The 10,884-nt window shown below is 40.3% G+C and overlaps 1 protein-coding gene and 1 pseudogene across 1 annotated transcript in view; both read right to left on the reverse strand.

Annotated features, from left to right (window-relative positions):
- Positions 1 to 3,113: 3,113 nt before the first annotated feature.
- LOC116699244 (protein AKNAD1-like) lies at positions 3,114 to 7,282 on the reverse strand (annotated as a pseudogene).
- Positions 7,283 to 8,354: 1,072 nt separating this feature from the next.
- LOC116699479 (BTB/POZ domain-containing protein KCTD6) overlaps positions 8,355 to 10,884 on the reverse strand; it is a 20,303-nt gene continuing 17,773 nt past the window's right edge. Inside the window, exon 4 of the transcript XR_004334439.1 lies at positions 8,355 to 8,564. The gene's annotated coding sequence lies outside the window, so the exon portion shown is untranslated. The remainder of the gene's footprint in view (positions 8,565 to 10,884) is intronic.

Below are 10,884 nucleotides of genomic sequence, written 5' to 3' on the forward strand. Positions count from 1 at the left end.
AAACACTGTGGTGCGATTCCGATTTAATAAAATATAATCACACCCACATATCAGCTTGTACACAGTCTCCAGGTGTTTTAATGATGACAGAGTAGCTGGCAAAGTGCTCTACATTGGACGAGTGAGAAAGGGCAGAGACACCAGTGTAGTAAGACAAGAGGCGGCGTGGGTTGTCGAAGGAGGCTTTGAGGGAATGTGGGAGTCTGAGTCTCTGCGGGCATCAGAGGAAGATGAGACCTCCACAGCCGGACTCACACAGTCACCCATCACATCACCTGCTGGGTCTCAGACACTGTCTGGGTGCTACGACTGCAGCAACCATAGATATTTAGAGTCCGTTGGGTGAGGAGGGGAGTTGGGGAAGGGTGAGGTTTTGTTTAAATACAAAAGTCACATACAGTATGCAGGTAAAATAGCATGCTACATACATATATACAGTGCATAAATGCATACATACGTACGTATATACATACACACACATTAGTAATACATACATACACACATACGTGTAATACATACACACATAAACACATACATACATTATTCATACTACATAAACATACAGTACGTATAACGTACCCACTACTGTAATACTACACACTACCATACATACATACATAACCACATACGTACATGTATACATACATACATACATACACACATGCATTCATACATATACTTACATACACACATGCATTCAACATACATACATACATACATACATACATTTTGTGCACTTACACTGGCAGGATTCAAGATGTTACTTGTATTATCGATACTTATTAAAAGCAAACAGTACAAAAACCCAATGAGAGCCAATCACGTCACAGTTAGCTCTTAATCTATATGGTCAGTAGCCTTTAATCACAACACTGACCTGTTGGGTGTCCACTGCCGCTGTCTCAGGATGAGCTGCTTCCACTCAAGTATGCCAAGAGTTACTGTTATCTATCACTTCTAATGAAACAGAGCTCCTCTCTCTTCAGCCCCAGCTGTCTGGATTCCCAGTCCCTCCACAGAGCCCTGTGAGCTCCTGAAACAGAACAAAAAGAACCGTGACTCAAACACTCTGTGGACCCTAACACCAACACTGCACCTGAAACCCTATCTTCCCAGGGGAAGGCTGAGAACGTGCCTATTATTTGAGCACAAACACACAAGCAAGCACCACTCAAAAATCAATGGCTAGACAAAACAGTACTGTTCATATGTATTTATTCTAGCCAAGAAAACAATTTTCATTTTTATTGGAGTGTTTAAAATATCTTAACAAGCACCTTGAAATGGCAGTGTCTATGTCCATTTTTTTCAGTAAAGAGTCAGTTTGTGGTGAGTTCCCTGCGTTCTGTAATTCCTCATCTCATGGACTTCAAGGCCTCCTCCACTTCCTCCGTTTTCGTCCTCTTTCCGTCCCTCCGTCTTAAACCCACATGGGAGAAACCTGCACTTGGCCCCTGAAACGAACCCAGTCAGATAATATGCGGTTAGTGTAATATTACACACAATACTCAGCCTTTTCTCCAGGAGAGAAGGTGCAAGGTGAGATGCTTACTATTCAACACAGAGCATTGCACCCAGACTGGAATTATAACATTGACATTGGAAAGTCATTATTCATCTTGGGGAATCTAAATGTTGTTTATGTCAAAGCATTTCACTCTGAACCAAATGTCAAGACAGTAAAAGAAAAGTCAGATGGTCATCTAAGACATCATAATCATCCTCTGGGAACTATAAATGATAATGCACTGGAAAGAAGGGCTGACTAACTGGCCTACTTAGCAAATCCTAGAGCCCTGCTGCTAATTGGCATCAAATCCATCAAATCTTTAAGGGTTATGTATGAAAAAAGAGAAGAATAGTAAACTAAAATTTTAAAGCAAACGAATTAAAATGTAAACACTAGTATTCATTTGATTAGTATATAACTGTATGTACTGACAAACACTAGCATTAGGTCTATATATAAGCTTGCACAGACACAGAGGAATGTCGCTGCTACACACTGCTATACAACCACAGCCGTTAAAATGGGTGATCAGGTATTGTCTGTGTGCAGCAGTACAATTATGGAAAGCTGATTCTAATTATGAAGTGGCCACAAAAAGCTAGTTAGTGTGCATTTCAAATGCAAATACTCCATTGATGTGAGCAGTATCAACTGTACCAGAATTTGTCCCCAAAAACTAGCGCCTATCCTCAAATACAACATTGTTCTTAAGACATTTCACACAAAGCCAGAAAAGTCCATTTCTTGGTGGTACACAGACAAAATTAGGAATCACCTTGAATCTATATTGTTTCTGTTAAGAGTATGGATGTATATATATTTAATGTTCACTGTGTCCAATATACAGACATGTTCACCAATGGTTCCACAGTCTGAGAAATCTGACAGAACTGCGTACAGGGTAAGCGATTATGTCATTTTCTGACACACATAATCTATACATCAGGTTACGTAAACAGCAGAGCAGGTAGGTACCCCATAGCTGACTTGCACTGGAGCTTCTTGAAGTATTCAGCAGAAGCCTCAGGCTGTCATTATAACCACTATAAGTTTTTCTAATGATGCTTTGCAATATTATGGCCCAAATATGTAATCTCACAGCACACCATAAGTGCAGTGTCAGATAGACAGAAGTCAGGGAAGGTTGCCAGTCTGTCTTCTCTACTTCTGATAATCATGATCTTACTCATTTATCATTGTATTTTATATAAAATCGACACCATACTGTGTACATACTCTTAGACGCTTTTGGAGACAGTACTGTTTGGGCTAAGATGACCAATCATCTGTGTACATTAGGGGATTAATATATATATATAGTGTGTAGATATTGTTTGGTTTTTTGAGTGTGTAAGTCATTGTGAGCACTATGTTCCAAAGAAATTTCCTTGTATGTGTCCTCATACCTGGCAAATAAAGCTGATTCTGATGTCTGTTGAAAGTTGAATGTCAGTGACATACATGCCATCCTACAGCAGAGCTGCTAGAAAGGCAAATAACTGTAAAGGAGTGAGTTTTTATAGGCAATGGTTGTGTGTGTGTGTTGGTTACCTCATGCAGGGATTGGTGAGGTGAAAGACGCAGCAGAAGACTGGGCTTCACATCAGCATCTCTTCCATGGACGTGGGAGTGGAGGGAGAGTGGGTGGAGAAATCTGCTCACACACATTTTTGTCTATCATCTCCTTTATGTCCTCGAATGCATCCCTATCCTAAATATGTCTCCTTCAATAGCCTGCTCACACACACACACACACAACACACACGCATGAAGACACAAAAATGATGAGGACACATTCACACAGGTGCAATGGCATGGTCCTCTCTCCAACCTGTTTGGGTCAAAGGTGCCAGTGTTCCTGGACAGGCCCTTGTAGTTTTGCATCTCCAGAGCTCTGTGCTCCTCCTTCTTACTGAGTTCTCTTTCCAGTTGGTCCTGAGCCTCCATAATGCTCCTCAGCATCTGACAACGGGCACATTTTAATTAATGCACATGCAAAGAAAAATCAACATTGCAATTTCCGTATTCTGTGCATTACATGCAGTAAAGAACTTCAAATCAAGTAAACAATATTTACCATTTGCTGCTCTGCTATGCTCACTGACATGTTGCTCACTATCAATTTGAATTCTCCACCTGAATAGAAGAGAGTCAAATGGTCTTGGAGGTCTATGCATTTAATGGTAGCCTTTTAATATGCGTCAAACTTACCTTTTGCATGAACTGCTGAGGATGCCTGTCAGCTCAGCCGTCATTCTTTCCCCTCACTGGGACCCTCCTCAGCTGGCTGGAGGAAGCTGTGTTCACCTCCTTATATTACTCCGGGAGATTGTTTCTTGTTTCTCAGCTAGTTTTCTGAAAACAAAGCATATGAGCACAATCAATTTATAAGCGTTATGTCCTTGATAGAGTCTCTGATAAACTTTGACATTTACATATCATCTACTGAAATGGTACAGAAAAGGGATACCTTTTTCTTACCTGTCTTTACCTTATGAGTGTCCTTGATGAAGAGTGTAAGCCAATAGTTTATACTTTTAGTGTATACATGCAAATAATTTGCAAATGTCTGTCTTGTGAACTATTACAAAATGCATTTGATGCGTACAGTTACTGACCATCTTGATTTAAAAATAGGACAGAAATAAATCAAAGAGAAGTAATTTAGTGTGTCCAGCTCCAAGCTATTGTTTTCCACTTATTAAATTACTCCAAATAAGAAAAAAATATTTTGTAACTAGACAGTGTCATCTGACCCCATTTGTCTCTATGGAAACCACTACAGTTCACTGCGTAACTTGCAGGTAGCGAAGCAAAGCGTTGACCTGACACAATATCAGATGTCGGACACAGAGACGTACTGTACCTGACGGGGGAATGCAGGAGCCACCATCCAAGATGCCCTCCCTCAATTAAGTTTCCCTATGATCATCATCGGCACACTCTAAATAAAGCATCAGTTCTGAGGAGGCTGAGCCTGTGAAAGGGAATCCATAAACTTGTAACTTGCATTTAAAATAGACTCGAATTATATTTGATGTCTCACACAAGTAGCTACACAAAGTCAAAAAAAACATTCTACTTAGTTTGGTTCCTATTCTCATTTGATCTTAAGGTTCTCTGCCTCCGCATATTTGGTTAGTATTTATCATATTCAGCCTAAGGACATATAGAATGACAAACGTTAGTCCTGTGTCCTATGTAGACATTCCCACTTGATAATGATGAAGGGAAATTCAAGCAAAATACAAAAAAGTGTAGATGCAGATGAATTGTAAACCCTTTTTTCTACCTCAGGTGATGCACCAGTGCGGAGCAGACTTTTTGTCCTCGTCTCTGAAGACGTAGGCTGCTCTGATGTATGGACCGAATCCTCCAGGACTCTGTTGATCACCTCTAACACCCTGGAGAGGACTGGCTCTGTGCATGGCAGTGGGGCTCTGGGGAACAACCTGACTGGTCCGCTTGGAGCTTTGGGGATTTTCACCTTGGGGGCGATCTTGGAGAAGTCCGGAGCGGTATTGGACTTGGCCTTGACCATATTATCTCGCTGAAGGACCTGGTGCGCAAAGTGGGACTCTCTGAATCTGGTCTCCTCTTCAGGATTTTCCTGCTTCTCTGCAGCACTGGATTCCGACTGCCCTGTTCAGAGTGTATACTTGCAGAGCTATTAAACTGTCAGAAGCAGTAGAGGTTCCATTATCAATTTTCATTTCTGCTTCTTCGTCTAAACTTGAAATTGTTGTTGATTGTACACTTCTCATTAGTCCTGTCTGAGCCGAAACTCACTTGACTAATCTGAGAATTACAAGCATCGCTCTCTGATTGTTATCATTAACCTTTATGCTGCTGTGGCTGTAGCACAGCTAAAAACAGTGTAATCCACGCTCTCCAGTAGGACAACCTCCGCCAGGTCTCTGCCTCAATCAGCCTACCCGACCACAGCAACTCCTCCTGGGAGAAGTTCTCAGCAACAACTGGTTAATGTCTGAAGGACAAGGTTGCCCCTCATTGGCTTGGAAGGATAAAAAAACTGTCTTGTTTGGTGTGGCCATCCTCTTGCGACAACTTGCTGGTTTCTCAGCATTACACTCAACAGAACCCAAAGCTCAATAATATCATCTTTATCTCTTGTATTGCATTCAAGCAAAGCAGGACATCAGAACTTGCATGAACTATTTCTCTCCCATCAGAGCTCATGTTGCCCTCAGAATTACTGCCTGGTTGAAGTATGGGCTTCCGAGTGCACCATCGTAAGGTAGGTCGTCCTGCCCTCGTCACTAGTATCTTGCTCTGGGACGTCGTCATGCTGCTTGAAGGGCGGCTCATCTTGTATGGTGTTTGTCTTTGGGCAGACACATGTAGAATGCTGCTCTTGCTCTCTACTCGCCTCTACTCGGACTTCTGACATACTGGACTCAGAGGAGGTGTATTCCAAGGCTGACAGCTCTGCACTCCCTGCAAAATAAAGAACACCAACAACTTAGCATTATGGCCTTTGTTTTTTGGCATGCCAGATTAGACAAAGGACACGTGCATTGATTTTAGCCGTCACCATCCAACTCCTGAAAAAAAAAACGATTATAGATGGAAAAGAGGTTTGAGATTGATCTGGAATCATCATTGACAAGTTACCTTTGAACTAAACACAGACATGCGAGTAAGAAATGTCAGCAACGTCTCTTCTGTCTAGAAAGCTAGCTAAGTTTCAAGTGGACAGATCCTATGACATTGTTTATAAATCTTTTATTGATTCCTCTTTACTTTTTCATGTATTTGCTGGTAGCTTTGCTTAGTTTAAAATCAGAAAACACATTAGTGATGGTAATAAAGTTAGCAGCAAAATCATTGGGATTCAGCAGATGAAACCAACGGAACTGTCCAACAGACATGTGCTTAAAAAGCAAAATCCATCATGTCTGTTAGTTCAACTGCCAGAATTAAGATACTGCCCTCTGGTTCCTGCTTCAGTCAGCCACCAGCCAAAACACAGTAAATAGAAATCTCCTTTGTACCCTCTGCTATCTCTCTCTGCTTAACTCTGTAAAGAATAGGTAACGTCTGCACTACGCCACTTAACTTAAACTTTTAATGTTGGGTATTCATTTACCCATTTGGTCTACCTTATATCAATGTTGTCGTCTTGTTGTATTCATGTACTGTATGTCAACTTCTTGCCAGGCAAAAACTAATCGCCCCTCGGGACAAATAAAGGTCTTGAACGACATGAAAGGGGAAAAGAGGGAATGACATGCAGCAGAGAACTGGAGGTTGGAGCCAAACCTATGGCTGCTGCATTGAGGACTGGCCTTTGTACTGGAAGTGTGCTCCACCTAGTGAGCCACCCAGGCACCAAAATTTACTTTTTTTTAAGACCATTAACAATGTCAGCTCCAACTTACTTTGCAACTCTGCCAACACACATCATCATTACATGTCACCAAAAAGGAAAAATAGGTAACTTTGCTACATATGTGTTAAGACACTATATAATTATTCTGACATTTGTATGGTTTAGGATAGGTAAACAATCCAGTTTAACATCAACAAAATTCTTTAGAAAAGACTCCGGACTCACCACTGATGGATGCTTGCTTCGGAGGCAGCAGACTCTGCCTGGACGATGAAGGCTAAAGAACTCTCCAATCACTGAGGTGAGACTTTCATCCTCACTAGGTCGACAAAGATGCCTGCTGAATGGACTCTCCAGAGGACAGTGGGCTTGTCCTCTCCCTTAACTACTTCCTCTGATTCCTCAGGTTCTCCCTCCATGGACTCTTTGTCTTCACCTGAGTCAGGACAGGGGAAAGAAAGAGGGTGGAGAACCTGTTCGTCACTAGCAACGCAACTTGTGACCGACAACATCGGCTCAAAATGTGCCAAGCTGTCAATTATTTAACAATCGATGCATTGTGTGAGTTTTTGCTGACATGTGTAGATGTGAATGATGTTCATGGTAAGGTTACTTAAATAAGAGAAGCAATTCCAGAATATTAAAATATTCCATTAGAAGAAACGTCCTGCGTTTTAAATCTTAGTCAGCATTTATCAAAGTGAAAGTGCTCATTCGGCAACATAACACTGAGTAAATACTTTTAAGTGTTATATTATTGTAATAGTGATATATGGTTGTAGTATTGTTATGCATTCTTTAAGATGAAGCGGCAGTTTACTGTAGATGGTCAAGAGAGTTATCAATATATGTTGGTATTATAATCTATAACAACCAAGTAATTTCATCATAACAGAAATGTAAGCATGTACAATTTACTCTCTGTTGTTATTACACAAGCCAGAATTACACACACGTGCACTAAATGGAGAGAAGTCAGAGTGTGTGTGCGTTGTGTGTGTGTGTGTGTGTGGTGTGTGTGTGTGGGGGGGTTCCCATTGAAATGCCCAGAGCAGTTGGGGGGGTTCAGTGCCTTGCTCAGGAGCAATACAGGTGAACCGGCACCTCTCCAGCTACCAGTCCATTTGCATCCAGAATTAAACCGCCAACCCCAACTCCCCACACACTGAGCTACTGCCCCCCTCAAAACCACATTATGACCAATGAATGTATTAGTAATTTGTCAAAAAAATAAAAAGTACAATATTAGGTTCTGAATTGTAGTTAAAGATATAGCTCAATATAAAGTGCAATGAGTAACCCACTTGAGTAAATGTACTTATTTTCTACTGTGTGCCATTACAAGAAGTAACACAGGCTACTACACTGCAAGTCAGACTATTAAAAAAAGGAAATTTAACATTTCAGTGTCTGTACTTTCATTTTATACGAAATGTTAAGCCTCAATTTGGATTTTATGGTATACTTACTCGGGTTTGAACTGGTCCCTCGGCCGTAGTAGTAGTTTTTTGGGTTTTTTTTTTAGTTTTAAGTTGTTCCTATCCACAGCCCTCCTCTCGCTCCTGACACCATCTTGCAGCTAGCCGTGTGTCTCTGTCTTCCTTTCTTGACATATGGTTTCTCGAACGGGTTTGGTGTCGCGGCATCATCAATAATGGAGCTAGCTTGGAGCAGCGGGCTCGTACAGGCGGAACCTGGTTGCTAGGTAACGGTGGGAAACCAATAGGACCAATAGAATAGCGTCAGGAAGCAGAGCTAGTTTTTTTTTATTTTAAAGCATCTTTATTGCAAAAAATACAAAACAGAAACTAACAACATACAAAAGTAAAAAAATACAAACACACAAACATAATAATCAGTACAATTGCCAGGGGAAGCTTAAAGTGTCATTAGAGAGACAAGGAGGACCATATGCTGATAGTTTTAGCTGCCTTCTGTTATGGGAGCCCGAAATCAGATTTATATAATGCACAACATCATGGGAAAAAAGAATAAATTAGTTTTTTTTAGAACTGAATTTACATTTGTGAATATGAAATTGGCCAAAAGGATTAACAAATTTATAATAAAAACATCTCTCTTTACTTTGAGTTGTATGAAAACAAAATACAACGTTTTCCCATAATAGGCAAAGTCTTTATAGATACGTCAATGATAAATCTGCTAAAGTTTTGCCAAAATCTTTTGGAGTAAAACAATACCAAAAAGGTGTAAAACGTTTCTGGGTAGTTTTTGAAATGCCAACCAACTATTTACCTTTGTGTTGTCCTCCCGGGTTAAAAACAAAACAAAAATTTGCATTTAGACATATAATTTTATGAAAGTACAAACATAACACAAAACAAACACAAACATAAAATTATAAGAAAGAGTTGCACCTCTATAATTGAGACCAGGTAACAAAGTTTAATTAAAATATAAACGGATCCATGAAGTAACAAAATAAAGTAATAAAAATAAATGTAGAAATAAAAATGTGACAGATTTACAAACCTTGTTAATGAATTGACAACAGTGTTTCTTTATTAGCTTCTTATTTGTCACTAATTTATAAGAGACTCAAAATATTTCATTTTCAATTTGGAATAGTTTATGGTCTTGAATCTGAAAATTTGGATTTATGAACTAAACTTCCCTAATAAAATTGAAACAATTAAAACGTTAAATACATTTCTATCTTTAAATTCAAAAATCTGTAAAAAAATGTTTCCTTCATGTGTGTTGTATGTGAAGTCTTAGTACCATATCATTTTTTAATAACTTTCATTATTCTAACATGCTGGTAATATTCTTTGAACGTTATCGGGAATGCCTTCTCATTAAATCCAAAATGAATGCAAAAATATATGTACAAAAATAGTTCAAAGGTTATGTTAAAAAATTGACGATTGAGTTTTTTTGTTATGTTTCTCAAAGCAACCACATTTTTTACACTAAGATGAGACCTGCATCATGGACACAGATAAAAAACTTGTAGCCTGTAAAGGGGACAGAGCAGGCGGCAGCAGCGGGGCGGGGGACAAAAAGCTGCGGTAAAGTCGGACAGTTTCCAGTAGTGGTGGGCGATACTGCAAATTTGGTCGATCGATCCGATACCAAATACATATAGGGTCCATACGATACTTTTTACTTAAAAAAATACTTTTGTGTAGGGGAATATTAGTTATTAGGCACTGTAGAATGTACAGCGGTTGCTGCTCCTCTGCGCGTTGTGTCAGTGAGTCACGTGACGACACAACAACGAATCACACAGAGCAGGAGGGGGAGGAGGAGCATAGTGGCCAAGTGTGACGCGCGTTTGCTCAGGAAGGTGGAAGACACAAGCAAGTATAGTGAACGTAGAGGAGAGATATCTAATTAAAATATCGATTCAATTACAGTTTATCGATCAAATACCAATACCACGTTGGCCTCGATACTATCGATATTTAGATCGATCCGCCCACCCTTAGTTTCCAGCCGATCCAGCCGCCTTCAGGCTGGACAGGAAGTGACAAAAACACTGTGGTGCGATTCCGATTTAATAAAATATAATCACACCCACATATCAGCTTGTACACAGTCTCCAGGTGTTTTAATGATGACAGAGTAGCTGGCAAAGTGCTCTACATGCGATCTGTTGCTGATTTTAATGAACAACAGACTGTAGATGATCCGTGATCTGATCAGATTTAGTCTCTCTGACTTCTAAACGTCTCTATCAGCCACACAACGTGTGTTCTGGACAGAATAAGTCTTTAAATCAGACAAATAGCAATTAAAATCCCTCCGATTTAAAAACATTAAAAAGTGTATATAAAACGTCATCATGTTGTAAATCAATCAGGTGTTAAATCAGCTGAGAAGCCGGCGTTTCCCAGCATGCTCTGGTCCGCCTGGGTCCGCCTGGCTCTTGCAGTCGGTGAAAAGCAACTGCGCCGCCTGCGTCTCAGAACTGCGGCCGCCTTGCTCTCGTGAGATTTCCGTTGCCCACGTGTGCATGACGTCAGAGCAAGTCGGGATCAAGTCGGACACAAATCTA

This window comes from Etheostoma spectabile, chromosome 12 (genome assembly GCF_008692095.1).
Source record: "Etheostoma spectabile isolate EspeVRDwgs_2016 chromosome 12, UIUC_Espe_1.0, whole genome shotgun sequence".
Classification (NCBI taxonomy): Eukaryota; Metazoa; Chordata; class Actinopteri; order Perciformes; family Percidae; genus Etheostoma; species Etheostoma spectabile.